This window comes from Elaeis guineensis, chromosome 4 (genome assembly GCF_000442705.2).
Source record: "Elaeis guineensis isolate ETL-2024a chromosome 4, EG11, whole genome shotgun sequence".
Taxonomy (NCBI): Eukaryota; Viridiplantae; Streptophyta; class Magnoliopsida; order Arecales; family Arecaceae; genus Elaeis; species Elaeis guineensis.
This window is the reverse complement of record NC_025996.2, coordinates 23,314,640-23,321,697: the sequence shown is the minus strand read 5'-3', so window position 1 is coordinate 23,321,697 and position 7,058 is coordinate 23,314,640.

The following is a 7,058-nucleotide window of genomic DNA, read 5'->3' as shown; positions in this document are numbered from 1 at the left end:
GAGATTATTGCCTGGACCACGCCCAGGTAGACCAGCGTACATCTCAGAGCACGTACACGGTGGATAATGCGCAATCGGGAATTCGTGAAATATAAGGGTTAATGTGGCGTGGGATTTGGATGGTGGGCGTGGTCCACCCAAACATTGCTGCGCGGGGTACGTTCGTCGGTGGGTGCGCCCGGATGAAAGGGACCCGGGAAACAGACAAGCCTAGGGCCTTGGGCTGCAAGTTTGTAAGGGTTGGGTCGGGGCAAAGGTTGACCCGGGTTTTAATAAAAATGTGATTTTTTTTTTTGGATAGATCAGAATGGGATTAGAGGTCCGTATTTAGACCTAGATCTGAACCCACTTGGTGGATCAGGTCCATCAGGATGAGTTCCAAGCCGAATCTCAATTTAGGAAGCTAGATGCAGAATCTTGAGCTAATTTTAATTTTGTGTTGATTAGGATCTAGTTGGATTAAAACTTGAATTCTTGAGACCTATAGAGATTTTCTTTTTGAGAAACAATGAAATGAGGATTTTGGTAAGCATTTATTTCATCTAGGTCAGAATGATTGTTGACCTCATCTTAATTTTTTTTTAAAAAAAAGAACTTTATATATTATTTCCTCTATCACAACAAAATAATGCATTTTTGCAAGAATTTTTTTAATATTTAGTGTAATTCAAAGCAATCTCTATGATCTAAGGAGATGCACTCAAATCTTTTGAATTGTGATTTTCTGTTTTATTGGAGTGCCAAGACGCAGGTGTTATTGTGCAAAAACTAATGGGAATTCAAAAGATTGTGTGAGTGTGCGTGCTTTCTTGTATCTGTTTTCAGGTGGAATACGATTGAAATTTCAATTTTAAATTTTGAATCCCAAAATGCTTGTTATTCTTGGAATTTGTACTAAGAAGGGGTCATTTACCAATAAACTAAAGTCTGATTGGCTATAATATGTCCTTTTTATTGTTTGTACTTATGCAATTAATGAGAGCATGTATGTTATATATTTCACCAATACTTGTGTTTGGCAAGTGCATGACCCAATTTACAACTCATCTAGGATGTGCACCAAAAGAAGTTTCTACGTGAATGCAGTTTTTTATTTCATTCTATTTTTTCTTCTACAGGAAACTAAGGCTCCTTTGTTTGACTACGTTCTGCCTGAGAAATGAGTTTTCATCCTAAATATGATACATGCATCAGCCCAAGAAATGGAGCTTTTGAGCATGATAGATATGAAAATAAGATAGAGATGCCTTCGAGACATCATGCACTACAGAAGGGATAGGGAGTAGAAGAAAACTTCTATCAAGTACATATAACCTGCAATTTCATCAAAATATTCTTTACAAGTGAGGCTTAAAAAATAATAATTTTAGTAATTTTAGTCTTATGATTTAATATTTATAACCACATGTCTATATGTCGACATGCTATTGAGCAGATAAAGTTCAAGATGTCAAACTATATAATACATCAGACCACCATACCTGCCATTCCAAGAAGGTCCCATGCGCGTGACTTAATAAAGTTCATAGCATAAATTATATTTATATATATATATATATACCTGCCATTCCAAGAAGGTCCCATGTGCGTGACTTAATAAAGTTCATAGCATAAATTATATATATATATATAATATATATTATATATATATATATTTGCATGCGCATTCTAAATTGATTGATTTTGACTATTATACAACTGCACCCTCTATATATAGATTGCGCTAATATTTTTCACTATAAATTCAGGCATGACTTTGTAGAATCAAGTTCCTTCTATGATACATCAAGAATATGTTGAAGTGATTACGATATTTCTTAGAGTTGGGCCGAGTAAAACCAGAATGGCAGGTATGGTGGTCTGATGTATTATATAGTGGTAATAATACAAAAAATATAAGTAATAAATTTTAGAATCACCTTTCAATACATGAGTAAATTATTTTTATATCTAAATATTATCAAAAAAATATTTATTTAAAAAATATAAATTTTTAAATAAATTTTTTATCTGCAGGGACCGAGTTTCAAGAGATTGGAGGTTGCGCCCGAAGTGTCTAGCAATTATCTATTCCTCTGCGGCTATCCTACCAAAGCAATCATACAATCTGGCCCGCGACTTTGCACTGTCATAAACCTATTTATGTTGACCCTCATCCGGTTTGCCTCCTAGATTTTCGTAGTTTGCCTGCCTCTGGAAGGCAGTAACTGTATCAGTTACCAGAAAGAAAAAAGAAAAAAAAAAAAAAAAAAAGAAGAAAAAGAAAACAACCGGGTTATATGCTACTAACATCTTCGTATGCCCCTTTTTCTCCAAAGGAATAAAGGATAGCGCAAAGGACTTCACTGTGTACTGCCGCGCCTGCATCACATTATACACAAGTCTAGTTCATTTTGTTTTTTTCACAACCCAAAAATAGCTATAAACCAGATTTTTTCTGATTTGTAAGTAGGATTTTGATTTCTTTGAACACGGACTATAGAGGAGTCCAGTTCCTTTTAGAAAAAAATACATTTGTATCTTTATATAACAATTTAAGATCCATAGAGCTCCTCATCAAATTATGAATATGTTACGGTCAATCTTCTGTTGCGCTCGTTGTTGGAGAAAAATATCTACAAAAAAAATCCATTCTGATTGAAATTATGCTCGGCGAAAATCCTTCGATGCTTAAGTCAGTGGAGAGTAATGAACAGCAGATAAAAATTTTTAGAGAGGCAGAGTCTCAGCTCAGAAGTCTCTTACCAAATACTGTTCATTTACCTCTTTTTATAAACGAATTGTTGGTAACCATTTGTAACAGTTAAATATATGGGTCCTGCTTATTTCGGCTACGTGATCGTGAGATAGGCGGTTATATCCACCACTGATCATATTGTGGTCATTATATACTTTTTATGCTAGCGGTTTCTGATATATTGACTCTATGTCGGGAGTCCGAATATATCGACTGTATGTCGATAATTGTAGAAACCCGAATAACCATCAATCGATAACTCTGATATGTTGATAGTCACTTACCAATATATCGATGGTCATCAGTTTGAAGTCGGTTAAGTCGTCATAGTTGAAATGTTTGCCAAGAAGATTGAGAATAGCCGACTGTTGGTCGGCTTACCAATTAATAGTCAGTGGTCTGTGTCTATCAGACCGATTAAAAGTCGGGTGATGTCGTAATTGAGGTGGAACTTATTCTATGATGTAGTTTTGATGGTTCATCATCTATAATCGGTAGATATCTGATCGACCGACTGTGAATCAGAGGAGTCAACTGAATTACCCTAATAGTTGCCCCTACTCCGAAGTCCAAAGTAGCCTGACATATAGATCATCACGTGGTCTGATACGTTGGACGAAGAGAGTTGTCATGTGCTATTTAGAGCTCCGATTCGACTGCAGATATTAATAATTTTTTTGAAAAATAAAAAGTCTCCAGCCATTTTGTTGTTTCGATAATCGTGAGATCATCATTGGGGTGTCGGTTCGAGAAGATGGTTGGGCATCCAGAGAATCCGATCGATTTGATTTTGACTAGTCGATTTCGGTCACGTATCCAAATGTCATTGACTCTGAGCCATTTATACGGATAAAGGTGAGGTGGCATGATCAGGTGATGGTGTGTCGAACCGTCTGATCGATAGTCGGTTTAGATGTAGCCACATGTTGAAATCTGGAGCAGCCTTGATTTGAATAATTTCATCATGACTGCTGACTGATTCTATATATATAATATCGCTTTCATTTAGACTTTCTACTGCACTCTGAGAATCCGAAGGTTCTTATTGTAGGTGCTGTGATTTCTGTCAAGTTTTGAGTCGAGAGTCAGGATTTTCAGGTTTTTCTTTAGCTTTCAGGTTAGATCTTTTCTTCTTTGCTCTTCCTTCTATATTTTGGATTTTTCACCATTTTCAATGGCTAGTAGTAGTAGGAAGGGAAAGATTAGGGTAGAGGATAGACCTTCAAGTAGAGCACCTGCCCCTCAGCCTTCTTAGAGTCGACGACCGACTGGTTTGGTTGGTGATTCTATCTCGGGCCCGACGATAGAGGTTTCCTCTCTGATTGAGCCCATGTTGCTCGTCTCCAATAGCAAAACTGCATCTTGGAACAGTTTCAATTGTTCTCACCTGGTCCGGACGGTCGAATGATCTCTCCTCCTCCAAATCAGGTCACTTTTTATGTTGAGAACCTTCAGACTCGGCTTCGATTCCAGATTTTATTCGAAATATTTTTTATTTTTACCGACTCTGTCTGGCCCAACTTATGCCGAATTCCATTCGACTTCTTATCACTTTCGCTTTATTGTGTCGTATGATCCTGATTGAATCTAAACCTTTAGTTTTTTGTACTTTCTTTATTCTTCATCTTCATCCAAAGGCTGAAGGCTGGTGGTTTTTAGTCCAAGGAAAAGTTTGTCCTTCATTTTCGATCTTCCATCTTCCATTCATGATTAGAAGACAGTTTTTGTATGTTTTCTCTTTTTCATCTTGAAATTTTCCTTCCATTTGGGGGAACTCGAGGACTAGCCTGAATGAAAATAGTCGGATTGATGAGGTCGATCGGGAAGACTTTCTGCGACTGAAAGACATGGAAGTCCCCTCGCAATAGGAGCTGTTGATAGAGCAGTCTTTCTACGATGCTGGACTTAGTTTGACGCTCGTTGTAGGTATAATATAGTTGATTCTTCATTTTCATCTTCACTTTTTTATTTTTTATTTTTGAATTGTAGCTGAATCTTTTTGCTTCATGATTGCATTTATGCATCCGATAGTATGAATCTCGATTGTCGACGTTCGCCAACATGCTGTTAAGAAGAGAGCAGCGATCGACGTCGGTCCATCTTGAACGACAAAGAAGAGTCGGATCGGTTTGGAGTCGGTACTGGCAAGGGAGACAGACATTCCATCAGTGGTGGCTCCCGATGTCGAGCCGATCATTACATTGTTGGCTCTAACAGCGCTTCCTCCCATCGATGTACCACCAGTTGGAGAAGAACCAACAAGAGATGGCAATGTCGCGGCCATTATGTCAACAGCAGCCGAGACGACGTCAATCTTAGTTCCATCAGTGGCGGGTCAGGTCGAGTCTGCAATCGTGGTTGAACCAAAACCATCTACTGTCATTTCGACCATTCATCCAGTGCCTTCAATTAGGCAGATGCGATCTCAAGCACCATCAAGTTCTGACTTCATGGTGGCTTCGAGCGAACGGTCGCCAATCGGAGAGCGGGGAAAGGCACAGGCTGTCTTTGCCGACGATGGATCGTCGACAGGTCTTCCCACTCTTTTTGACATCCGAATTTCTATCGGTGAGTCAGCCTTGATCAATCTGATGTTGGCTAAGTGGTTCATTAAGGCTGCTCTTCTCCCGACTGATAGGGAGAATAGAAAAGATTGGACAGTGTCTGAGATGTTTTCTTCTTTTTACCTGATAATATTCGACGTTAGTTGACGATACTTGTCTCTTTCTTTCTTTTTTTTTTTACTTGATCTGGTTTGTTTTCTTTCCTTTTCAGTTGGCACATGACATGCATGCACTGGAGAGCGGATATCAAAAAATTGTCGAGTTTCATTGAGCATGGATGGATAAGACTACAGCCACAAATGTCGAGAAAGCTGCCACCATTGAACGACTCTAGGCAGCAACTGAATGAGAGAGGGCAGCAGTGGAGCAAGAGAAGGAACTTTAGGAGGAGCTCTCTCGTGCAAAGGCCGAATTAGAGTCGGCTCAGCAGAATGTCAAGTCCCTAGAGTCCCGGATTAAGGACAAAAAACACACGATCAATCGACTCCAAAGGGAATGTGATGGCTGCATTGAAGAGCTGGAGAAAGAACAAAGATGATATCGGGCCACTAAGAAGAAGTTGGCATTGATCGATGCAGAGTCGGCTTCCACAAAAGAGAAAGCTGAATCGATGAAAGACGCTTTGAGTCAGGCCATCGAGGACTTTAGAGAATCACAAGACTACAAAAATGAAGTCCTCGAGGGCGGATACATCTCTTACTGCATCAGATATGAAGACGACAGGGATGCAGTCAAAAGACTGTATCCAGACTTAGACCTGACCAGCATTGTTGCTCCTGGTTCGGGAGAAAAGACTGTCGAAGAAACTGTGCCGATCGAAGAAGCTGCACTGATAGGTGTATAAATTTATCCATAGAAATATTAATTTATGGATCAAATTATCTTTATTCTTTTAAAATTGATACTTTTTCGTATATTTTACAGAAAAGAGCTACACCAACATGAAGAGCCCGATCTGCAGGCTTAGAGGGATCAAACGAGACTAAAAATGGAGTTAAAATGGATTTAAATTCAAAGCCGAAAGATAATCCGATCTAATATGCAAGTTGGTGGTCCACCATGGACCACTTGGTCCATAAGAAAGTTGATAAGCCGTGAAATGCTACAGTAATTTTCACATGGCTCAGGCTCTGACGGGATGTATGGGATTCAAATCAAAATAGGACATCTGAGGGGTTTGTGAAACAAACAGTTTGGATTCAAATGGGCTTAAGAGGAGATTTTGGGTGAGCTTTGGCACGCGAGCATGAGATAAAACTTGGACTTGGCATGTACACGGAAGCTAACCTTGATGGTGCAAGAATACAGAAGCAATTCAAATTCAGCAACAGGAGTTTGATGGATGTGAGCAATACGGGGAGGCGGCATACACGGATTTTAGATTTGATTTCGTTTGGGTCAGTAACTGCAACAAAGAGAGAGATTTTTAAAATTTTAAAATAAAACAACCACTTCTATTTTTTCTATTTAACTAACTGCCTATCCATCCATCCATACTTTCCAAATTAAATCCTAACCATTCATCTATCCTCTCTTTTTAGTCCCACATCAAAAAAATATAAAATCCTCCTCTCTGCCTACATCTATAAATAAAGCCTGATACCTCCATTCATAATATATCTCTCTCCACTCTATAATTTTTATAGGGGAGTCTGTGTGACAGACAGATATACCCACTTTTAAAATTTTTTAGCCACCTTATTTTCACTTTCTTCCATCCTTCCAACACACGAGAAGGAGAGTCAGCCAGGGGAAGG